The following is a 26,394-nucleotide window of genomic DNA, read 5'->3' as shown; positions in this document are numbered from 1 at the left end:
AGGTCTACTAATAAATATTAGGCCCTACTTCTAAATTAACCACCAGACAACATCTCTTACTGGATCCACCTTCAAAATTGAGGCCCCTCTAGATCTTACCTGTGAAACATCTAACAAATTAAAGCCAAACAGAACTACAAAGGTGCATGGCTGCACTAGATCATGGATACAGAATTTGTGACTTGATATAAAATGAACAACTGCAAAAGATATGTGTCCATGTCTGAAAAAGCTCAATAGAAATGAAACGCCTTCATGAAAATTTTTTCTCAAGAAAGTACCATTAATAATTGGATACCCTACGAGCATATACAGAGGGAAGAGGTCCTCCTCATACACAGTCATAGGGGAGGTGAGTAAGGGGGAAATGGAAGGGAGGGAGGAATAGGAGAAGACAAGGGATGGGATAACAATTTAGATGTAATATGAATAAATCAATAAAATATATTGAAAAAATAATCGGATATGTCTTCTTATATACAACATGTGTTTATTTTAATGTTAACACTGGGGAAAGATTCAAATATTCTCTAAAGGTAATTATTTTTTACACTTACTTTGATATGACACAATTGTGTGAAGAATGATGACATCCCATATTGACAACAGATTAGCATTTTCATACAGAAGCATGTGAAAACAGCAGATAACATGCAATCTGTTTCCACCGCTGTCACTTTGCTCTTCCCAGAACACAGCTGCCGACAACACAAATTGAAAACTTGCAGACTTTCCTCATCACCTGATGTACAGAAGGAGCAGAGATCCAGTGACAGGTAAGGAGATTGTAAACAGAAGAAGACACAAGCATCTAAGTTTAACACCACTTATCTAATGCCAAGAAAGCTGAGAAAAGGGAGTTCAAAACTTTTCAACTTACTGTGCACTAGGTCTAAGCCACATGCCACATGGCTGTCACATCTCATCTGACAAATGGCTTTCACGATGTAAGCTGCTTTAAATTTCTATAACAATAAGAGGAAGGAAGGTATTACTTCATCCTCTAGAAATAAACAATTTCAGATATTTGAACACAGGGACTAGTTAAATGATCTCTTCCTTAATGCGTAAAGACTAAAAAGCACTTATATTCTATTACTTTCATTTATTTTAAAATAATTAAAACTGTATAGATTTCTAGTAAATCTCTGTTGGATTTTGATTAAAGACTTACAATGAAATAAAGCCAGCCTCAGAAGACACACTTATTTTCATGCTGCTTTTGTGCTTGGGCTAGGTAGAATAATTTGGTGGGGGAACCAAAGAAAAGTACTTGTCATCTGGTGTTTCCTCAGTCCCTGATAGACACAAGTGTAAAGTACAAGAAAACAAAGTAATAGAACTGAAAATAAAAATCAGAAGAACTGAAGACAATTTAACAAAGGCTAAAATCAAAGAAATATGTACCTAGCATCACATTAAGAATTAATTCATTATTAAATTTAGGTTGCCATTTTTTCTTCAGATTTGTGAGAGTTTAGAACTGGATATGTGTTTTCCTTCTTGTACCATCAAATCATCACATATCATCTAGTGCTTCATATGTGCATAAGTACATATTTATGCACATATGTTAGTGTAAAACTCATTCCTGCATGCATCTGCAGTGGCTGGAAGAGAACATCTGATACCTCTTGAGCTGGAGTTACAGTCTGTTTGAACTGCCTGATGGTGGGGAGTAGATATCAAACTGGAACTATATAGAAGAGAGACAAGCTGTCAACCATTGAGACACCGTTTTAGCCATCCCTCAGTTTGTTGTTAGGTTTTTTTTCCCCTACTTTCAGAAACCTCAGTAATTAAATTACAGAAGGACGCTGCCTCTATATTCTTTTAAGTTTAAAAATATGAACATGTAGGGCTAAATAATGAGTCCATGAATAATATGCTTGCTGTTTAAAAGGGTATTATAGATAATACTTGTTAAAACTTGAAAAAGAATTGTGATGCAATTGTACACACACTGAGATGGAAATATTTCATTTTTACCTTTGCTTCTTTCCATTTATTTTCTCTTTCATTCATTCCTTTTATTCTCATTCTTTCTGTCTTTCTGTCTCTCTGCATCTCCACATACACAACACACACTGTTAGTCACTGAAAAAGTCCATTATGAAAGAGTATGGATTTCACATTACCCATTACAGAGCTAACGGGTATAATCATGAAATTATGATTATTGAAACAAACCACCTATTATGTTATAGTTTTCACTCTTTATATGATGACTAGTTTATGATGTTTGATAGTAATATTTTTCCCACTGGGATTTTTATCTTTGATCTGGTAAGAAAACGGAGATAACAAAAGGAATTACTCTGATAAAAGTAATAGCTTTGGTATATTCCCCTCCTCCCTCCAGGACTGAGACAGTAATGATTCTCGGCAATACAAAAAGCCTCCTCACATGACAGGAGAAACACACAATCCCACTAGTGAGGAGACATCCAGAGAAGCCTGAAGTTATACACACTGACAAATGCAAGCTGAACATCAGAAAATAAATCTAAAGGGTGATATTAAAATACGGAAACATGAAAGAATCCCTCTTTGTACTTGTAGGACAAACACAGCATATTTCTTCCTTTGTTATTCTTTGAATCGCCAACTGTAAAAGAGAGAAAAAACTTGTGCATCCCGTTTTAATCAATAGAAGGAGAGAACTCCAGGCAGTACTACAAGATCATTAGACTTACAATTGTATATTATATACATTTCAAAATACAGAGATAAGTGAGATATAGGGCAGACAATTGTACTTTATTTTTTTATATATAGGCTATTGTATTGTACATTTTCCTGGGTTCTTTGTAGTGCTCTCTACAATAATCACGTTGTGTAGCAATTTTCTCTGAATTGAAACATTTCTTCCTAGAGGGAAGCTCAGGAGTCTACAGAAGTAAACAAAACATCAAGTAGCACGATTCAGAGTGTCCTTCCTCCAGATGATAAGGCAGAAAACAAGTGGGTTAGGAAAAAAACCTCCCACGACCTGAGGTGCCTGAAGCGGACTCTCTAGGAGGATTCTCTGCCTACCAGGACTGCAGCAAGCCACAGCGCTGGCTTTCTACTTGGAATGAAAAGATGTTTATGTCTCATTTTCCCAGTAAAAAATTTACACAATATCTATTACAATCATCAGTAAAAGGCTTATAATTGGAATCATCTGTCCAAGAAAGGTGTACAGTTTCATTTTGGTTGTTATTCCCAGACATATAATGTTCATTTGCTCTCCTCAGACCTGCCCTCCCCTGCCCGCATAGCAGGAGTTGCAGTGCTGTAGGGGTTGGTGTTCCCTCCTAGACACTGCTAGGCAAAAACCCACACCCAAACACCTGTTTTCACCGAGAGATTTTTATTAAGCTGGGAGGAAAAGTTTAGCAGCTGCTTTCTTTTTTTTTATTATTAATTTATTCATATTACATCTCGATTATTAGCCCTTCCCCTGTTTTCTCCCATTCTTCCCTCCCTCCCACTTCTCCCCTTCTCCGCTCCCCTATGTCTGTGATTGAGGGAGTCCTCCTCCCCCTATATATGCTCTTAGAATATCAAGTCTCTTCTTGGTAACTTGCTATCCTTCCTCTGAGTGCCACCAGGTCTCCCCATCCAGGGGACATGGTCAGAAAAGGGGCACCAGAGTTCGTGTGAGAGTCAGATCTCACTCTCCACTCAACGGTGGAGAGTATCATGTTCGTCGGCTAGGTCTTGGTAAGGGTTCGAAGCTTACTGCCTATATTCTCCTTGGCTGGTGCCTTAGTTTGAGGAGGACCCCAGGATCCAGATCTGCCTGTCATAAAGTTCTTCTTGTAGGTTTCCAGGACCCTGTGGGTCCTACTATTTCCCTATTCTTCCATGCTACTAAGCATGTTAATTAGAGGAACCAAAAGAGGCTTTTGATTGCTGAATTTCAATGCGTTGATAGATGAACCTTGGTACTTCTCAGGAGGAGGAAGGGCCAAATAAAGGGACAGACCCTGGTGGCTAGCTTCAGGAACGCAACCTCACAGTCTTTTTGCAAGGCACTGGGAACGGGCAGAAGGGCAAGACCTGCCAGAGCCAGGGTAGCCAAGCCTGGGATGGCCGGAGTCCCTTCACCCCTTACTTACTTGTTCTTCACACTGCATGCCAATGACTATCCACAGAGTATTATTTCTACACATCCCGTCACATTCTTTCCTCAGAAGAAAAGGAATGAGGGTTGCTTTGTTATGTCCAAAATTTGAGACACCCCCCCCCCCAAGAGACTACCAGAGACCAACTGGATGCAAATCACATAGTGTCTTTTATGGAACAATCTCCAGATCTTGGACCAACAGTTCCCTGGTAACTGGAGGAAAGTATCAGCCCCAACTCCTTAGGGTTTAAGGTTTATAAAGCCAAAAAATGCAAATGGGACGTTCCAAGTCTTGACGTTACGTGATTGGATAGGGGGTTGGGCCAATCGCAAGGGGAGATTTTTTTTCTATTTTTTTTTATTAATTTATTCATATTACATCTCGATTGTTAGCCCTTCCCCTGTTTCCTCCCATTCTTCCCTCCCTCCTATTTCTCCCCTTCTCCCCTCCCCTATGTCCGTGACCTAGGGAGACCTCCTCCTTCTATACATGCTCTTAGAATATCAAGTCTCTTCTTGGTAACTAGCTATCCTTCCTCTGAGTGCCACCAGGTCTCCCCATCTGGGGGACATGGTCAGAAAAGGGGCACCAGGGTTCGTGTGAGAGTCAGATCTCACTCTCCACTCAACGGTGGAGAGTATCATGTTCGTCGGCTAGGTCTTGGTAGGGGTTCGAAGCTTACTGCCTATATTCTCCTTGGCTGGTGCCTTAGTTTGAGGAGGACCCCAGGATCCAGATCTGCCTGTCATAAAGTTCTTCTTGTAGGTTTCCAGGACCCTGTGGGTCCTACAATTTCCTCTTTCTTCCATGCTACTCTTGCCTAAAGTCTCAATCGGATATCCTCTCCTCTGACCCACTTTCTTGGTAAGTAAAGATTTTCATATCACACTCTCCACTCAACTGTGGAGAATATTCTGACCATTGGCTAGATATGGGAAGGGGTTTAAAGTTTACCTCCTGTATTGTCCTTGGCTGGTGCCTTAGTTTGAGCGGGACCCCTAGGCCCAAATCTGCCTATCATATTGTTCTACTTGTAGATTTCTAGGACCCTCTGTATCCTTTTATTTTGCTGTTCTCCCATGCGTCTCTCATTTAGAGTCCCAATAGGATGCCTTCCCCTCTGTCCCAGTTTCCTGGTAAGTGAAGGCTTTTGTGGGACATGCCCCTTGGGCTAGTATGCAGATATAAGTGAGTATATACCATTTGATTCTTTCTGCTTCTGGGTTAACTCACTCATTATGATCATTTCTAGCTCAATCCATTTATCCACAAATTTCGGGAATTCATGTCCCCTGGAGGGGGAGACCTGGTGGCACTCAGAGGAAGGACAGCAAGTAGCCAAGAAGAGACTTGATACCCTATGAGAATATATAGGGGGGCGTAATCCCCCTCAGGAACAGTCATAGGGGAGGGGAATAGGGGAAAATGGGGGAGGGGGGGAGGAATGGGAGGATACAAGGGATGGGATAAACATTGAGATGTAACAAGAATAAATTAATGAAAAAAAAAAAAAGAAAATACAAAAAAAAAAAAAAAAGGTTTTCATGGTACGTATATGGAATACTACTCAGCTATTAAAAACGAGGAATTCCCAAAATTTGTGGACAAATGGATTGATCTAGAAATTATCATAATGAGTGAGTACACCCAGAAGCAAAAAGAGACAAACGGTATATACTCACTTATATCAAAACACTAGTCCAAGGGATACGTACCATGAAAATCTTTACTTACCAAGAAAGTGGGAGATTTTTTTTAAAGCTATTTTGACATTGTGGATTCCCTCACTTGTACCTGATTGGCTGGCCCTGGGTGCAATCCTGGGAGCTGTTACCAAATGTATGTTTGTGGGCTTTCCCAGAACTTGGGGAGGGGTAAATTCACCATGAGGACAAGATGGAAGCTTGGTATAAATAAAATGGGCATCTGTTTGGTCCCCACAGCTTCTTGCTTACTGTCTGAATTCCATGTGTTCTAGTCTTGAGTGTAAATGTGGCTTTTTTTTCCTCAGCTGAGGTGATGAGCTGAAAGTCTTACCTAAACTTTAAGAATAAATACATGGCTTGGGCTGAGCCCGGAGCATTTCTATCTATCTATCTCTAGGCCTAGGCCTACAATCTCCTAGGCTCCATACATTCTAATCTTCTACAATCCTGGATCTTGAAGGCTCCAGCTTCCAGCCTCCATATGGCAACCTAGGCCTATAAGGTTTGCAGCCTCTGAGACTCACAGCTGAATAAGCTCACTCTTTCTCATTCTTCCTGAATTCTGGCTGGTGCCTCAACTTAGCTGTCCTGGCTCAAAATTCCTCTCCAAGCTGACTGTTTCCAAGTGGCTTCTCTCTGCTTCTCACCAAATTGCTCTATTTTGAAAAACTCAGGTTGAACTCCACAAACTGAACTGCAAACCTCAGCTGAACTACAACAAACTGCTCCATATTGTACTGTACTCCCAAACTCTATTGTATTGTCCTCTCTCTCTCTCTCTCTCTCTCTCTCTCTCTCTCTCTCTCTCTCTCTCTCTCTCTCTCTCTCTCTCTCTCTGTACTGCTCTTAAGTATCTTCTCTTTGCTGTCTGTCCTCATGAGATTTAGGTATATATTATCTCTGAATAATTCTGTCAAATCTTTCTCTAATTAGTCATTTTGTCTGACCCTCAATTAATTATCACTGTTTGGAATTAAAGATGTATACTAAGAGAGCATGCGTATTCTAGTGGGATCACAAAGATCTAGTTCTTTAGATGTGATCCCTTGCCAGACCAATCATGTAGCTGGACTAAAATTCCTCCACACTTGAGGTCGTTCAATGCAGAGCTTGTCTTGTGGGAAGTACTGAAAGGCTTGACCGTTTTGTAGTTGTCTTCTTACGTCATGCCAAATGGGAGGAGTGAAGAAAGACTCCAATATTTTCAAGAAATGTGTGCCTTGGTGTATCCTGTTATCCACTAAAACTAGGGAGAGGTTGGAATTGTTTGTAACCGGAGATGCTCACTTAACATCTCTCCTTGACTGTCTCTGACACAAGCACAGTGTACAAGTGCAAGAAAACATGTAAGGCTCCATCTTCAGTTTCTACCATGGCTGGTGTTGAATCCACAGGTATGTTTAACAAGAATGGGTGTATATATTGCTTGAGAGTTTTATTCATATTGTGATATTTTTTCCTGGTCTTGGATACAAATAATATTATTTTACTGAGGTTATACTATGTTTTTGTGCATCTGTTCATGTCTTTGTGATGTTAGATACTGCAGTGCCATGGCCACAAGGGGTGTAGTAAAGCAAGAGGCCTGCCACTGGGTTTCACCTCAGATACCATACTCTCCAGCACGTCATTTCTCCCTGCTGTATTGTGGCACATAAGGCCACAACATCTGGGGGTGTTGAACTATTCTGATTCTTACTTGTTAAAAATTGAATATGTAAGGAGGAGATATAAAACCCACCCCACGGGAAAGAGCCAACACCTGATATCATTAACAATGCTCTGCTATAGATAGGAGCCTAGCATAACCATCCTCTGAGAGGCCCTACCAAGCAGCTGATCAAATCAGATACTGAGACTCACAGCCAAGCGTTAAGAATAGCTACGGGAGTTTGATGGAAGAGTGGGTGGAAGGAGAGAACAATCTGGAGGAGACAATAATGGCACTAAAAGACAAACAGAGTCAAATAACCTAGACCCATGGTGGCTTACAGAGACAGATGAGCCAAGCAAAGAGCATGCATGGACTGGACTTAGGGTCCCTACACATATCTAACTGATGGGAAGTGTGATCTTCATGTGGGTCCCCTAGTAAGGTGAGAGGGTGCTATGACATGGACCCATGTTTCCTACTCTTGATCTCTTTTCGCTGGTGCTGTTGCATTGCCTGGCTTCAGTGAAAAAGGATGTGCTCAATCTTGATGTGCTTGATATGCTGGGTTGGGTTGGTTGGTGGGTGACTCCCCATTTCTGAGGAGAAATGGAGGAGGAAGAAGGGGATATTGGTATGTGAAGTGAATATATAAACTTAGAGATGTCAGAAAATAATAAATTAATTTCCAAGACAAATCCCAAATACAGAGATACTACCATACATATGGAAAAGATAGAAGTCAATATATAAAGTTCTTGAAGAGTTTCTTAATAATTTTTCTATTTACATTACTGTACTCTTTGGTCCATGATTCTATGTGTTAGTCTTAATGCAAGGTGCCATTTTGAGATATTGGTAACTCCTAGTGGTACCCTACAAATTGAGTTACAATATTTTTCACATAAAGCATATGGTCATAAACATTTTCCCCATATTTAAAAAAGAAGAGTTATGTACTAAAGTAAATAAATAAATAATTTTCTCTTCAATGTATAGAATCCATTGTTTAACTAAATGTGTGCTTGTAAGTACCTGAATACACTTTTACAATTTTCATAAGGCTTTCCATTCCAATAAGAACATCTGGCTAAATACACAGTACCATCCTACATTTCAATTAAAGGCCATTGGTGTAATGCTATTTTCAGGATCATTTACTTCTCTATGAAATAAACTCCTTCTTAGTAGAAATGCGTTCTTACTGATATTATGTGCTGATATTATGTTAAGAGAAGTGTGTCATCTTCGCTCTGAAAAGCGAGTTTACAATGGAGGTGTTTACTAAATAATTTGATTCACACAATTTTAAATGTATTGATTTTGATGTTGCTATTAATCAAACTCCAGGCATGTTTTTATGTTTATCATTTTTGTTTGCTTCATTGCATTTTCTATGAAGCATTTGTTTTATTTTATTTTTGTTTTAAGAAAGAGTTTCATTGAGATCTTTTAAACAGACTTCAGTCATAACACACATTATGATCAATTCAAACAAACTCGTCAGTTTATAAATGAAGTCACCGAAGAAGGTAAGAATTATAAGACACCAAGGATATGTGCAAATGACAATACTACAAGGGGGCAGACAATACACTAGAAACAAAGGTTTATAGCTCCACTATTTTTTTTAACCAGTGTGTTATAAGTCCTCCTTTGAAAGCTGGAAGTTATATAAGTAACCTTTGAGACTGAGGGCGTGATTTCTTCAGTAAACCAGTTGCCTTACAAGCACAGAACCTAAGTCTGGTCACCAGAACACATACAAAATGTCAGTATCTGAAAACCCACTGGTAGTCATGAGGGTCCCTGGAGTTTATTGCCATCCAGGGTAGCTTTGTAGATATCCAGACAATTGAAAAATCTCTGTTTCATGGAAGTACAATGAATTCCTAGCAATGATGTGAAAAGTGTCTTCTGGCCTTCACATGGACATGCACACATGTATAAACAACACAAGACATATATGCATACTTAATACATGTACAAACACATGTATAAAAATTAATAAACAGACTCTCTCCATAGATGTGTATATTTATTATATGTATATATAATAATGTTTATCAAATTTATAAACACAAATAAAAAATCACACACAACCAACAAAATTTTTTATTTTTCAAGTTTGTGAGATTATGAATATATTTAGACATCATGGACATTAAACTGTAGTTAATAATGTGGCACTATGAAATCAAATTACTAAGTGATTCCAATTAGCATTTCTTAAATAAAAATCACAACTAAATAAATGATGCCTTCTTATTTAATTTTCTCTCATATATTATATCCTGAATGCAATTTCATTTCTCTTCTTTCCTCCCAGTACCCCCCTATCTGGTACTCCTCCATTTCTCTTCATAAAATGACAGGTCTCCCATCGATATCAATCTAATATAGCATAACAGGATGTGATGCTCTTAATTTTAAATTGAAACCTATTCCAAAAAGTTATATTATAGATTCATTCTAAAATACATTATGTTAAAAAATTAGGAACAAAGTGTCATCTTGTCATTTGAATACTGAATGTACCAAAGGTTTCTATTAATTATTGTCCATTTTTTCATCTCTTTGTATCTGTTGAGTTTTTCTTTGTGACCAAGTATGTGGTCGATTTTGAAAAGGTTCCATGAGGTGCTAAGAAGGTGAATTATTTTGTCTTTGGGTGAAATGTTCTGTAGATATCAGTTAGTCCATTTGATTCATCACATCTAATAGTTTCCTTATTTTTCCACTTAGTTTCCGCTTCAATGATCTATTTACTGGTGAGATGTGGGGTGTTGAAATCTCCCATTACTAGCGTGAGGGATTTGATGTGTGATCTAAGCTTTACTAATATTTCTTTTATGAATGTGGGTGCTCTTGCATTTGGAGAATAGATGTTCAGAATTGAGATATGCTTTTGGTGTATTTTTCCTTTGATGAGTATGAAGTGTCCTTCCTCATCTCTTTTGAAATTTTTGGTTGAAACTCAGTTTTATTAAATACTAAGATGGCTGCTCCAGCTTGTTTCGTGGGTCCATTTGTATGGAGGTCCTTTTTCCAGCCCTTTACTCTAAGGAAGTGCTTATCTTTATTGCTGATGTAAGTTTCTTTTATTCAGCAGAATGATTGACCAGTGATTATTGGTTCCTTTGTGTGTGTGTGTGTGTGTGTGTGTGTGTGTGTGTGTGTGTGTGTGTGTGTACGTGTGTGTGTGTGTGTGATGGTAGTGGTAGAGTGTGTGTGAGATTCCTTTCTTTTGTTTTAGTGGATTTTGGGTTATTTATTTCCTTTGTTTTCCTGGGTTACCCTCCTTGGGTTGGAGTTTTCCTTCTAGTGTCGTCTATTGAGCTGGTTTTGTGGTTAGGTACTGTTTAAATTTAGTATTGTCATGGGATATCTTGTGTTCTCCATCTGTGGTGATTGAAAGTTTTCTGCGTGTAGTAGTCTGGGTTGGCATCCGTAGTCTCTTTTTGTCTGCATGATATCCATGCAAGTCTTTCTGGCTTTCATAGTCTCTGTTGAGAATTCAAGCATAGTTCCAATAGGTTTTCCTTTATATGTGACTTGGCCTTTTCCTCTTGCAGCTTTTAATATTCTTTCTTTGTTCTGTTCTTTAGAGTTTTGATTATTATGTGGGAGGAGGATTTTCTTTTCTGGTCCAATCTATTTGGAGTTCTGTAGGCTTCTTGTATATTTATGAGCATTTTTTTCTCTAGGTTATGGAAGTTTTCTTCTTTGATTCTGTTGAAAATATTCTCTGTGCCTTGCAGCTGGGAGTCTTCTTTTTCTTCTATTGCTACTATTCTTAGGTTTGGTCTTTTCATATTGTCTCAGATTTCTTGGATATTCTGGGTCAGAAGCTTTTTAGATTTAGCATTTTCTTTGACTGTTGCATCGATTTCTTCATTCGTATCTTGTATCTCTGAGATTCTGTCTTCCTTCTCTTGTGTTCTGTGGATGATGCTTGTGTCTGTAGCTCCTTTCCTCTTCACAAGGTTTTCCATTTCAAGCATTGGTTTTTTTTTTTTTTTTTCTCTCTCTCTCATTACTTTTTATCTCCATTTTTACATCTTGAGTCCTATTATTTATTTCCTTCTCTTGTTTGTTCAACTATTTCATCTCTTTCTTTGTGCATTCCTGTTCTGGTTTGAGGGATTTGTTTTCCTCCTTTAAGGCCTCTATCATTTTCATAACCTCAGATTTGAAATCCTTCTCCTGCACATTGGATGTGATAATGTCTCCAGGGCATGTTGCAGTAGTGGGACTGCTGGTTTCTGCTGGTATAAAATGGTCCTGGGAATTGTTGCTTGTGCTTAAGCTGATATCTTCCCATCGTGATGTCTCTGGTTGGAGCATGTGCCTGCTTGGACCCCAGAACTCCAGAACTTTCTGTGGATTTTCTGGGTGACATTATGTCAGATCCACTTGTGTTCCAGACTGTGTTGTCTGTTTTGTCCTGGAAGCTACATATTCTGGTGTTATTTTTTGTTTTTGTTTTTGTTTGTTTGTTGTGTGTGTGTGTGTGTGTGTGTGTGTGTGTGTGTGTAGAATACAGCTTCCTCTGCATCCTGGTAGTTCAAAGGGTGTCTCCTAGCCTGATGTGTGGTTCTAGACTTTGAAGCCCATGTGCGCATGCCTGCAGGGACCTGGGAGTTTTCTGTCAGTTAGTCAGGTGGCCCATAGCTAGACCCCACCATGGTCGACACAGTTTGGAACCCTTTCACCTGTGGGTCACCAGTCCTGGTTTTTTGTGGTTCTCAGATAGGTCCTTAGGTTGCTGTACAATCACTGCTATCCTACTGATCAATCAAGTTGTTTGTAACCCTGAGTTTAGCACCAGCATCTTGGATCCCCTAACTATTACCCATTTTAATCAATAAGTATTAACACACAAAACAAATTTTCTGTTTCTAAAATTACCTCAAAATGATGTAACAAATATTGTTGACTTTGTTACCTATCAGGCATAGTTTCTTTCACATAAATTTTCACTCAAACTATGCTTTGAATAAGTTCATAGAACTTCTCCCTACACAGCATGAATTTCAAAGATTTCTCAGTGTATATAGGTGGTGGTAGTGGTGGTGGTGGTGTGTGTGTGTCTGTGTGAATGTGTGCATGCATGTGTGTGAGAGAGTAAGAGAGAGACAGAGATAGAGAGACAGACAGACAGGAAAACATAGACAGAGAGAGAGAGAGAGAGAGAGAGAGAGAGAGAGAGAGAGAGAGAGAGAGAGAGAGAGAGAGAGAGAGAGAGAGAGAGAGAGAGAGAATGTGTGTGTGTGTGTGTGTGTGTGTGTGTATGTGACAGTGCACATGTGGAAGTTAGCACTCAACTTTCACCATGTGCTATAGCTTTCCCTTGGTGTTCACTGCCTTGTATGAGCTTCTGGTAACTTGTCAGCACAACTCATCTCCTTGCTTTTGTGAGCTGGCATTCCATGTATACATGCTACTATGTTCTGGGGATCTGAACTCTGGTAGTAAGGTTTGAGAAGCAAACAGTTTACTCACTGAGTCATTTTCTTACCCTAAGATATATTTAACATATAAGTATTTGTGCATGTATACTCAGTGGTGTGAGTGTGTGTGTGTGTGTGTGTATGTATGTGTGTGTGAGTGTATGTGTGTCCATGTGTATGAAGACCAGAATACAATTTCTGGTGTCATCATTAGAAGTATAACCCACCTCATTTGACAGGATTTTTCACTCACAAGTAGACCAGAATAACTGACCAGTAAGGACCAGATATCCTGCTGTCTCCACTTGCCCCATGCCAGAATTATGAGCATGGCCACCATGCTAGAATGTTGACATGTTTTTATGGTGATCAAGTAAGTCAAATACTTTACAAATTTAGCCTTTCTTCTAACCCATCAATAGTCTTCGAAGTAATGTTCATGAAATATTTTTCTATTTTTGGTTTTGAGCCTAGCTGTTAATAGCTGAGCCATCTTTCCAGCCCATGAACATTTTTCTAATTGATTACTGCTTAACTGTTTAAATTGTAATATATTTGAGCATCTTTAGTACAGAGAATTCAGAGTATATTATTTGGAAATGGATAGAGAACTGTTTCTGCCACCCATCTAATCCGGGTACTTTCATAACAACCCCCAAACACATTCTTTAATTCATGACTTCATCTTCTATATTAATTTTTTATATACATAGACATATTCACACACAATCAAATCCTGCTAATCCAGTTACTGCTGTCTTTATTTACACATCTATAGGACAGGCTGCTTAGAATTACGTCTTTCCCCCAGAAGAAAAATCAAAAGCATACTAAAGAATAAAACTGGTTTTCTGTCCCTCAGGAGCCATTGATTGCCTGTTGCTCATCATTCAGGTGTTGAGCCTTGTGAAATTGTCTTCCAGGATTGTCAGCGTATGGTCCGTGAAAGTCTCCTGCAGGTCAGCACATTATAGTACATTCATGGATACGATATCCTTTTCCTGTCAAAAACTAATCACTCAGCAATCATCCCTGTCCTTAGCCTCTTTTAATGTTTCTCCTAAGTCTCAAGTGTGGGGCTTATGCTATCATTGTCCATTCAGTAGAGGGAAATACAAGTCCCTTATACTCTGCATTTTGAATGGCTGTGATCTTTCTAATAGCTTCTGTCAGTTTTTAAAATGAAGAGTCTTTGATGAGAAGTGAGAGCTGCAATTACCTCTGGGGTAAGGGTGAATATTTGTAAGGCAGCTAGAAACTATATTAATTTATGTTCTCCTCTAGGGGCTATTTACTCTCAACTCACTGCTTTTTGGGTCTAAATTTTATTAATATTATATTTCTCCTTCGATATATTAATATATGCCTTTAGGCTCAGAACTTAGGATGTAGAGGCAGGTGGCTCACTGTGTGTTCAAATCCAGACTTGTCTCTATGGCAACTTCCTCAGCAGCCAAAGCCACATAATAAGGCTCTTTCTTAAAGCCATTAAATGAAGATTCTCCATTTTTGATATTTAGTTAATTGTAAAAATATGTTAATAACATTTTCCCTCTCCTTTTCTAGGCCATCACTTTCTGGATTAGCACAACCAGGAAAAAAAAAATTCTGTTTCTATTTTCTATAACATCACTTTGTGCTAAATGTAATGTTTTTTTAAAAATCTAGTGCAACCAAGTCATATTCATATTTGTAAGCTTCCAATGACTTGAAACATGTTTCTTAAGAACAATTACCATTGTTATTACACATATTTGCATGAGATTTGATATCATTACAATGATAATGTAATATAAGATATAATGATAATGAAATTGCAAGATAATTCTGACATACAGTAGTGCAATATTTAATGCTCCTAAACTGTATAGTTTGTCTTCTTCCTGAACAATTTTTCAGTGTTTTCACTGTCCAGCTTTGATTCTGCTGAAAAGTGCATTTCTCCTTAAAGATTATTTTAAGAGTAACACAAAACGAAACATGAGGATTGATTCTTAGAATGCAATCAAGTCCAACTTTTATGTGTTCCTTTCATTTATTTAATCTATATCTGACTGTTCATCTCATGTTACTTTTTCATATCATGTTGATGCTGCATTCTGCATCAGGAATTTGCTTTATGTGTGTTGTCTCTGTTCTCTAAAGATGATGCCCCAAAGGATGTGAGAAAGTCCTTATCCACTTTTCACTTTCTCAATACATATACTTGTATCTGTCATGTGTACAGATTTCTTTCTCTTTTCAATGATGGTAAACAACATATCTTGATTTTTATATGTTTATGTTATATTAGATTTGTCATGCTACAAAACTAAAACCTCTTGTCTTGCCTCTACAGATTTTCAGTATGAAATTTTAATTTCTATATTAAATAAAGATACATTTCAAAGAACTGTTACAAAAGATGTACCTTTAAGTAACAATGATGATTTTCATTAAAAAAAGAAACTTTTACATAATTCTTAAACTTTTCTGCTTTGTTTCCCTTGGAGCTACCATAATATATTTCTTTCTCACTCTCCATCTTTCTAGAGATGTGAAAGCAGGAAATTCAATATTTTTCTAATTAAATATTTAATCTTAAATTTATTATTTATGAATTTTATCCTCTTATGTGCATTGGCTGGGTCAAGTAAAAGAACTAAAACTCTAAATCTCATCTACCTAAAATTCTCACATTTAAACCATATGTTAAATAAAACAACTCTACCCAGGATGACCTCAGATGATGAGAGCTAAGTTAGAGATGCTAGAAATTTGTCAAGGTACTTCCTAAAGTTTGTCACTCAACTTACAGCTTTCCACTTACACAAACAGGTTGCAATCTTTGTAATTCTTTTAGTTAATGTTCAAAAATAACAATGATTTGCCAGGGTCCATCATATGAATTTTATGTTTCGCATATAAGGTACAAAAGACATATTTGATATATACACTATGAAAAAGAAACTGAGTCAGAGAATTAGAAAATACATCTGTTAGAAAACAGATTAAGTTCTTCCATGTTCCATTATGATAACACAAGTCAACTATTTCCAAGACTTCCATGAGAATCTTGTTTGCTGTGTAATATATCATAGTCATTAAGAACATGGGAAATGTGGTTTAAGTGACATTGACAGGACAACTGAATTTTCAGTTTTATTATACACAAAGTTTAAACCTAGACATGACTACTAAACAGCTACAAATACACATAAAATAGAGTATTTTCTGTTCAATGCTAAGCTTTAGTAAAAAGTCTGACTATGACTGCTATGTAAGCATTTCTGAGGATATAATGCTTTAAATTGAACTTCTCAAATTCCAGATTCTCTGGCCAGGTCATTTGCCTGAAGAAAACACATGGAGAAGCAATAAGAATATAATAAAATAGCCATCTGAGGAAGATAAAGACTAACTGTATCAGGCCATCTTCAGTGTACTGCCATGAGTTGCTGGTCCAAGAAGGGCAAGAAATAGAGCAAGGGGTGAGAAGTTTCCATTATGACATGGTCTTGACCGTACAGTGACCTGGTTGGTATTACATAGTTCTATTTACCAACATGAATGTGGAAAGTCTTTACTTTGTAATTGAACAATGTAGTTCACGTGAGACTAGCTAATCTGAGAGTCTGATAACTGCTGATTTGGGACAATGACTCAGGGCTCTCAGACACCTTGCACAGTCATTTTACATAGTCCGGAGAATCATCTAGGACAGTCATGCTTTGTTTTTAAATATGACTTCGGGGCTGATCACTCTTGTTTGGACATAAGGAACTCATACCTGGGAGAGTCTACTTCTCTTTCCTCTCATAGTCATGAGTTGCTCATTTGCTTTCCTTTCCCTGTGTTACAGAATTAGGAGGCAGCCACCCCAAGGACACAAAGTTTTGGAGTACACAAGGCGACAGCCTGCTCCCTTACAAAGTCTACTTCCAACACTCAGAAAGAACACTTGAAAATATACAAAGAAGGAACATAACAGGACTACCGAATATATATTGACAAGCTGACATACTATACCCCACCTACGAGAATCTTTGTGACTTCAGTCTTGGAGTGAGATGGAGTGAGTTAGACATTACCAGTGCTTAGACAGAAACACCTTGAATGATTAACATGCCTATTATAGAATTAAACCAGCTTTATTCTGATCTTGGTTATCATGTGGACCCATGCAGTAGTTAAAGAATTTTAGCAAAAGCAGGTCTTATAAATTCCAATATTTTCAACAAATGTTCATGTCAGCCTTATTTAATGTTTTAACAACCAAATCATATATAAACAAGTATGTTGTTATTAAGACGTTGCTACCAGTTAAAAAATCTCTGCTTCATGCACTTCTGTGACGATGATTTATATTTCCTATTAGCGAGAGCCTTAAGTCATTAATAAAATTATCATTTTCAGTTGCTAGATGAGAGAGATGAGCTTTTCTACCCTACTTCCAGTTTGACCCCCATATATTAGTTAATTCAGGATCCATGGTCAGTGTTCTGATTTCAGATTTCATTGTCTACATTCCACTTGGTGAGAGGAGGTGAAGAGAGGCATACATTTTTCTTCATTAGACACTCCTGGAATGTGCATTCCACACGTTAATGTCCACTGGACAGAGTCACATTAATCCCAGCAGTGTCTTTGGGACACATTTGTCACTGTGCATTACCAAGTTGCCATTTTTTCTGACCTCTCTAATTTTCAAGAAAACTGTAAGACAGATTTTGGCTAACTCCCATTCTATATCAAAATCAAACTTATTAGTAAATAGTAGTGAATGAAGTTGTTAATATAATTTAGTTAGTTTTCGGCCAACAATATGTGGGAATTAATATATCTTTGAGAGAGTTTAAAGACAGGTAACTTTAGATATGTGAATGATTATACTGTATAGAACAGAAATTTTTTCCCAAAAATTATCAGCTACTTTACTAAACTTGAATATACACAGTTATCTTAATGCTTTATTTAAAGTTGTATATTTCAGCAGTAATTCATTTACAGACACATATCTTCTTACATGTATAAAAATTGAAAACTGAGTAAATATTTAATCTTTAATGACTTGTCACCAAGAACTGAATCTCCCAAAAAGATTATTAAAGTGTGATTTGAACCATTAAAAAAAGATGACAAATGTCAATATAATTGCGGTTCAGATAAGTAATATAATGTTTATTCACACTTTCCCATATAAGGTCTGCTTTATCTGTAGTTACTCTTGACTTCACCTCACATTAGAAGTCAAAATGACTAATGCAAACAGATGTAACAAATGGTGACTTAATGCTCAAGACTGGGAAATTAGAGACACAGTGCTGGCATTAATCATTAAATGTAAGAACTTACTGCAACATGAAAATTATGTCATTTCTATATACAAGTAGATTTTAATATAACTATTTACTTACTTATTTTGTCTACAAACGATTGAGCCTATGTCTTCCAAAATATGACAGGCAGGTATTGCACTAAATGAATTATACCTCTAGCCCACAGATTAATTTCTTAAGCATATAACTTTTTCTGAGTACATTTTCAATAGTTTTTAGATAATAATTTTATTGCTGCTTTTCTTATGCAAATAATATATTAAGAATAATGAAAAATATACTAGACTAATACTTCAGTGGTTAGAGCCCTTGATGTGCTTGCAGAGGCCCTGTATTTGGCTCCCAGGAACAACTTGACAGTTTGCCAACCATCTAGGACTCTAGTTCCAAAGGATCCAATACCTTTTTCCAGTCTCCACATGCATACAAAGCACTCAAACACTAAGTAAGTAAGTAAGTAAGTAAGTAAGTAAAGAAAGAACACTGAAAAATAGAACTGTATTAGAGATATTGAACAAAAACATTTACATACCTTAATAAACTTTTAAAAAGTATGTTAAATATCTTGAAATTTGCAGGCAAATGGATGGAACTAGAAATTATTATACTGAGTGAGGTAACCCAGACCCAGAAAGACACTCACGGTTTGTAGTTACTTATAAGTGGATATTAGCCTAATATAGATGTCCTGTAAGAGAATCCACACAGAGGGGCATTGGCACAGATGCTCGGACTCGCTGTTGTATTCTGGGTGAGCCTGGTATGGAGAAAAGGGGTATGGAAGGACCCAGAGGGTTCAGGAGCCCCACAAGACCACCAAGGTCCGAGGATCTGGATCAAGGAGGGTGTCCACAAACTGTTGGACCAACCAAGGATAATGCAGGCAGTAAACCTAGACCCCCTGCTCAGATCTAGCCAATGGACAGCTCATTCTCCACTGTTGTGGGGAGAGTTGGGACAGGAACTCTGATACCCCCAATTCGATCACTTCCCTTTCATGGGGAGGGCTGGTGGTATACAGAGGAAGGGAAAGCAGGCTATCAGCACTAGCAGAACTGATAGGCTGTGGTGATATGGTGGTGGAGGATGTGTGACTCAGTCAGAGGTCTAGGGGAAGGGAATAGGGTGGGAGAGGGAGGGAAGGTTGGAACAGGAAGATACAAGTGAAAGGTTAACAATCAGGATGTAATCTGAATAAATTACAATATATTATAAAATAAGAGAGAAAACAAGCACAGAAATTATATTAAAATATAATATTTTGACATGTTAGTAATTGTTAATAAAACACATTCATTTATAGCCAACATGCAATAACTTTTAGTCACCATTTCAGAGTCATTTTTCTCACAGTAGCATTGGAGTATTATTTTTCAAATAATAAATTTTTGAGAAGGCTTTCATTGTGTGTTTTTATTTTGTTTTGTTTTGATTCTGTGACAGGGTCTTAGCAGGTTCCTAGTAGCTCTGGCTTTCCTGGCATTCTCTCCACAGGTTAGACTGGCTTCCAACTCAGAGAATACCCTCTGCTTCCTTTTCTCAGGTACTGGGATGAGATGCTTGTACCAAAATGCCTGGCTGAGAAAGGTTTTCTTATAACAGGCTTCAGCATTCCAAACTCAAGGGACCTGGAGTTTGGTCTCGCTAATGATCTTTGCTACTGTTTTGTTATTATCATTGGCCTCTACCTGTCTAGTGATCAGCACACTGAAATGGGGACTTATTTAACAGTACCTATATGCTCTCTTTTTCCTTAGAATATAGTACCATACGAAGATATGTCTGGCCATGCTGCGGGGTTTGTGGACTGTGCCTCCAGGGGAATTGGAAAGGCACTAGCAAGATTGAAGCATGTTCAAACCTTGGAAATCTCAAACTTGAGATTTAAACCTCATCCTTAAAAATGAAGGCATGGAACATAGCTCTCTCCTTGTTTTCTGTGCCTGCCTCGGGGACAAGTGACACAACCAAGGTAATAGGTGGTCAGTCACGTGAGTTTGTTTACCGTTTTTTTTTCTCATGCAAATACAGTATCACTGGCACCCTACTCCCAGCCAATGACTCACATTCAACCTCGAAACTCCTCCCACATCCCAAGGTTTATAAATCTGTTTCACATGAAATAAACAAGAGAGCACTATCTAATTCAACAAAGATTATCTGAGACTCCACATCTAAGGAAGGGCTCCCCTACTCCCTAATCATTTGCTGCTGGACCTCCAGGCTTGACTGCCAACCAGACCACTTTTGTTGCTTAAATAGCCTGCCCTGGCCACCAAGAATTTTGGTTGTGAACCAGTGTGTCAATGAAGATAGCTGCCACTATCCTTCTAGTGCTGCTCTGCCCACCACGGTGCCCATCTGCAGTAGGGAAGTAGCCTGCTGTTCCTGAAGCTACCACCAACTCACTGGAGTCAGAAGGCAGGCTGGGCCCTTGTTGCTGCCTGGCTCAAGTTTTGGAGCCCTGAGTTTCCTGCTGCCCCATGGCCATTTCTAGCTGAACTGGAGATCTTCTGGCATGAATCTCAGTTGCATGTTCCATCCTCAGGGGGACACCAGGTATTCCAGAGAGAGGTGACCCCCTCTACACCTCACCCTTTTCTGCCTGGAAGCTGGTGGTGCTCAACTTCCCTGCAGGAGAAGCATGCCCTTCCAGCTGGGTTGTGCCCAGGCCACCATGCTATGAAATGTGGGTAGTGTTTCCAAAAAGGGATTATTTGGGTCTTTTATATCTGTTGAGGTTTGCTTTGGGACAAAGTATATGGTCAATTTTGGAGAATGTTCCATGAGGTGTTAAGAAGAAGGTAAATTCTTTCCTGATTGGGTGAAAAGTTCATATCAGTTAGGCCCATTTGATTCATGACATCTATTAATTTTATTGTCTCTCCATTTAATTTCTGCCATGGCCATCTATCTACTGGAGAGAGTGGGGTGTTGAAGTCTCCCACTATTAATGTGTGGGATTCAATGTGTGATTTATGCTTTAGTAATGTTTCTTTCATGAATGTGGGTGCTCCTGTATTTGGGGAATAGAATGGATAAAGAAACTCTGGTATTTTTCTACAATGGAATATTATTCAGCTGTCAAAAGCAAGGAAATCTTGAAATATGCAGGCTAATGGATAGAACTAGAGACAATTGTCCTAAGTGAGGTAACTCAGGCCCAGAAAGACATGCATGGTGTATGGCTTATATAAGCAGATATTAGCCACTTAATATAGGATACTACAGGATAACCGTGTTACAATACAGAGGCGGATGCCCCAACCAAAACCATGTACGATGTTGACCTAGATCCCCTGCTCAGGTGTAGTAGACACACAGCACAGTCTCCTTGTGTATCACACAATAAGGTGAGAAGAGAGGATTTCTGATATAGACTCTGGCCTTCCAATGTTGATCACTTCTCCTCTGGCAGGGTGCCTCTGCCAGGCCACAGAGGAAGAGGGCACAGGTATTACAGATGAGACCTTATAGGCAGAGGTAAGATATTAGGGGAATAGGGCTCCCTCATCTGAGGACTAGGGCAGAGAGGGAGAGGGGATGAGGGAGGGAGGGTGGGATAGGGAGGTGAGGAAGGAGGGGACCTTAATTGGGATGTAAAAAATACAAACTTCAAAACAAGCAGGTAACTTGTAGTGATAAACTCACTACGTGTGAATGATTCTGAGACTGGCTGAGACATGAATGTACATGCATAGACAGGACTTCTTATTGAATCCCTGTGACTTATTATAAGATGCAATTCTTCCCATGGCATGAATAAATATTAGTAGATGTCTTCTGCTCGTGCTAAGAACTGAGAACAAGCCTTAATTGTTCTGGGCATCTTGTACACATGATATATTTGTAACTTTAGAACTGTATAATGCTTGCAAGAATTTATATGTTTTCAGAACAAAAGAACCAGACACTGAAGCTGGATCAGACGTGACAGGATTCATTCCTCTCAGCAAGCAGGACACTGACATCCTGCATCCTTCACATTCCAGTCCCAAGTGCTTCAGTTGCTGTTATTCATCAGAACATGACAGCTCCGAGGACAGCTTCAAAGAAAGCTTCCATACAATTGGTCCAGTATTTTCGACTGTCCCACACATGACTTCTATTAAGCCTGGAATTTCTCAACATTTGGAAACTGGACCACAGATGCTATTCCTGGCTTGATTAACACTGTTCCCCAAATTTATTTGGGCCCCTGCAAAGGTACTATTCACCCCAATGATCCAGAAGAAACCTTAAGAGAACAATGCCCCATTTACACTAAGGGGGTATTGGGTAGGTTTATATTTGCTTTCTTGGGGTACAAATGCTTGTTTTCATTGGGACTTGCTAATAAGTTATGATTGGTCTTATTCAGAGAGAAAACTAAGTCGTATTCAGGGATGTCTTTCTTTCTCTATTTTTCTTTCATAGATATGGAAATAGGGGTTGAAAAGAAAGAAGGTGGTATAGAAATATATAGGGATGATTGGATAAAAGGTAGATTATTAAATCTACTGCTCAACCTAAGGCCTTCTTTATTACTATCAAAAAGGTTATTTTTAATTAATTGGTATGGAATTTTGCATATTCATACAAAACAAGATTAACTTTGATATATTGATATGGAATTCAAATTTAAATCTATTCTCCACACACATTACATATATATATACACACACACACTCTGATATGAGGCACTGAACCAATAGAACTCAGTTATAATTAAAAGCTTACATCTAATACCTGGAAAGTGGAATTGCAGACTGATTAGGATAATTAAGTAATACCACCCAGTTGTAAGTTGATCAAATTGTGGTCATGTCAAATACCAGCCTATTTTTAATCACAAGAACACACATCCTCACTTTAACTGATAAATATGATCCTATAGATATGATTCTATAGGCATGGCATTCAAAGCGCTTTTAATTTCTTAAAGATTCTTTGTCAACAAGACAGATTAACTCCTGCCAAAACCTAGTCTACCTCGAGAAGATGATAAGCATCAAAAATCTTCCTTATGGAGATGGATTCAAAAGTGGCAAACCAACCATTGTGCAAAACATCCTCGTTTCTGCCACAGACAGAATTTTGCCTAAAAATGGGCAAGCTTGGATACAGGTAGAGTTGACGGCCAAACTCTGCCAAGACATGGTAAGCGAGTCCTCAATAGTTCTTGTCTCACAAATATGTCTGTCTGATATATTAGGCCAGAAGGCTGAGGATAATGCTCCAACATTATAGAGAGTTTTGGGTGACTGTTCAGGCAGCAAACTGTCTCTGTCATTCCCCTCCCCCCTTTCTTTTTCATTTTGGAAGCTGCTAACCTGCGCTTCCAGTTCACTCAAGTAATTATGTTTCAGTCCTTCTCAAGTCTTTGATGAGGTTGAAGACCAGATAGTTTAGTTTTACAATTAACCTTACCTGTTTATGGGTTAAGATGTCTTAAGTCTAGATAGAGCTTTTGAGTTGGCAGAAAGGAAATATGATAGATATTGATTTTCATTCAGAATTTAGAAGCACCAAGATAGTAAAGATGTTTTCTACAATGATGCCAAATGCAATTAGCCAAAAGGCCTTGAATTCAACATTCATATGATCCCTGATTGATTCATGGTTTTTCTTGCTGTATGTAGTTTTTCTACATATGTGTAATAATATAAATTTACATTTCAAAAAACAAAATAAAATCTAAAAAACAGTGTAAAATATAGGCAATGTGAAAACAATAGGGATAACACTTATATATTTGTTTTTCAACAACCTGAACTAATGAGGAATGTATAATAATGACTTTAGGTTTTTCTATCATTTGTAAGAAAAAACCTAAAAATATTTTTTTTAATATTTTACTTTATATACAATACCATCCAAAGTGTTTATTTAAATATCTAAAAAGGTGAAGAAAGTACAACTAATTCTTAGCAGAGGCCTCTTTCAGGTACGTTATTTCAGCAGCCAAATGTTCAAAGTCAAAAGGATCAAAGTGGGTCTGAGGAGACGGCAATATAAGCAGACATGTAGCTGGGATGAAGCACTAAATTCTGACTCACAGGACCAACCTAATCTAGGATTGATGATACTTGTTTGTAACCCTTGTGGTCCTATGCTGAAATGGAATATGGAGACAGGAGAATGCCAGGAAGCTTATAGACCTTTTATCCTTGGATATGGGCTGATGAAACCCTAAAAGAGATAGCAAGTGTTACAGAAGGAAGACAGTCAAGAGCAACACATGAGTTGCACACACACACACACACACACACACACACACACACACATCACACACACATAGACACACAAAATAAAGATTGAAACGTTATATTGTTACTTCAAAAAGTAGTCTCTTAAAGGAATAATACTGTGTGATTTATTCCTTTGAGTTATTGGTCAAGGAGGTTCCAAGAGACCCCTCAATAATATAGAGTGTTTTCACTTCCCTTGGGGCCTGCTGAACTTGAAGGCAGGACTCAATTTGGTCGCAGATTTTTGGCAAAATGAAGCTGGTAGTTGCCTGGAAACTTGTTCCATGAAAAACTACTACTCAATGTAGTAGAAGATACTACACATTCAACCAAGTAAGAAACATTATCAATACTCTCCAGCTGCAAATCCTGAGCACCACAATTAGTTACCATCAAGGCATTCTCAATGGTGCAGCAGTGGAACTTTGACCCTTGAAGGAACTGACAGCTGTCTAACTGCACATCAGCTTTTCTCAATCAGGAAAGTGCATGCCTGCTACTATAGTCCCAGACCAAAACCTAGGAACGAAAGGCCATAGGATCTAGAGAAGAGCTTACTACTACCATATTACTTAACACTTCTTTAAAAAAAATTGAACTCTCACATTTAATGATTTAGGAGGAAAAAATCTTGAGTGTGTATTTTCCTTTCTTGCCAGATAAGTGAGAATTCAATGAGAGAATCCAATTCTCCAGCCTTAGGAACGTCAGATGGTTTAAACCACAGAAGAAGCAGAGAACCGATAATCTTAGCCCAGTCTTTTTCCCAGACTGAAGTAAATACCCAGGAAAATTGTGGTCTGCTTCCTCTTGGCTGATCATGGTCTGTTCTTTCTAAAATGTGTTTTTATGATGAGTCAGAGTCATATAGGTCTTAATCCTGGAAATGGGTGTAGTGTTATCAGTTACAATTCTATCCTGCAATTTATAAGGGCATCTAGGTCACCTTTATGCTTGACCACAGATTATGTTTTGTTGTTGTTGTTTTGTTTATTTTTAAATTTGATCTATAAAGATAAGTATCTAATACTAAAATAATCTCCATATTGTTTGTAGTTGATACTTACCAACATAAAAGGCACTCCCAAATATTTTCTTGATGTATTAGTAATACCAAATTATACTAACCCTTTTATACAATCTCATGAAACTACAACTAATGGAAACCATAGGTAGCATTAATTAGGCATAGTGCCAAAACTCATCATTGCATTTAATTAATATCAGATTCCAGGGTATAGTTTGTGATGGGAAGGCATGGTACAGAATGATGAGACAGCTGGTCACACTCTCTAGGGTCAGGAATAAGTGACTGTGCTCACGCCTTTTGCTGCTTTGCAGACTATAACCCCAGTCCAGGTAATGTGCCACCCACATTTAGGGTTTGTTTTTCCACCTTCCTTAAGTCTTGCTGAAAAATCCCTTCCAGATACGTCTAGATATTTTCCTTAGAGGTGATTGTAATCTCATCTCATGGAAATGGCAATATCATCATGGAAGGACATTTTAAATAACAAAATTGGGATCTTTTAAGAAAAAAATATAGTAGGTTAACATACATGCAAATATACATGTTAGTAAGAACATGGTTTGGAGAGGAGAGGATAGGTATTCCTTATAGAGAAAACTCAAACAAGGCAACCTGATACTTTTTCCAGAGATGATGTTAAGCTGTCTCCTATTACCTGGGGACTTGATTTTATATCTCAGAAGATCACCATTTAAATTTAGAAGGGAGAATCAATACCTTTGCGATTTAATTTTAATCTGACAAATATTGGTAGAAAAATTGATCCAGACTTGTGTCACAATTGGTATTGTGTAGATACTGTGCATCCAGTGATATGATGAGGATGGCATTTTCCTCTGTCATGTAAATTCCAAATGACACTTAACCTAAATATTCTCTGATGTTAGTGTT

This window comes from Acomys russatus, chromosome 18 (assembly GCF_903995435.1).
Source record: "Acomys russatus chromosome 18, mAcoRus1.1, whole genome shotgun sequence".
Taxonomy (NCBI): domain Eukaryota; kingdom Metazoa; phylum Chordata; class Mammalia; order Rodentia; family Muridae; genus Acomys; species Acomys russatus.
Note: the sequence above shows the minus strand (reverse complement) of the source record.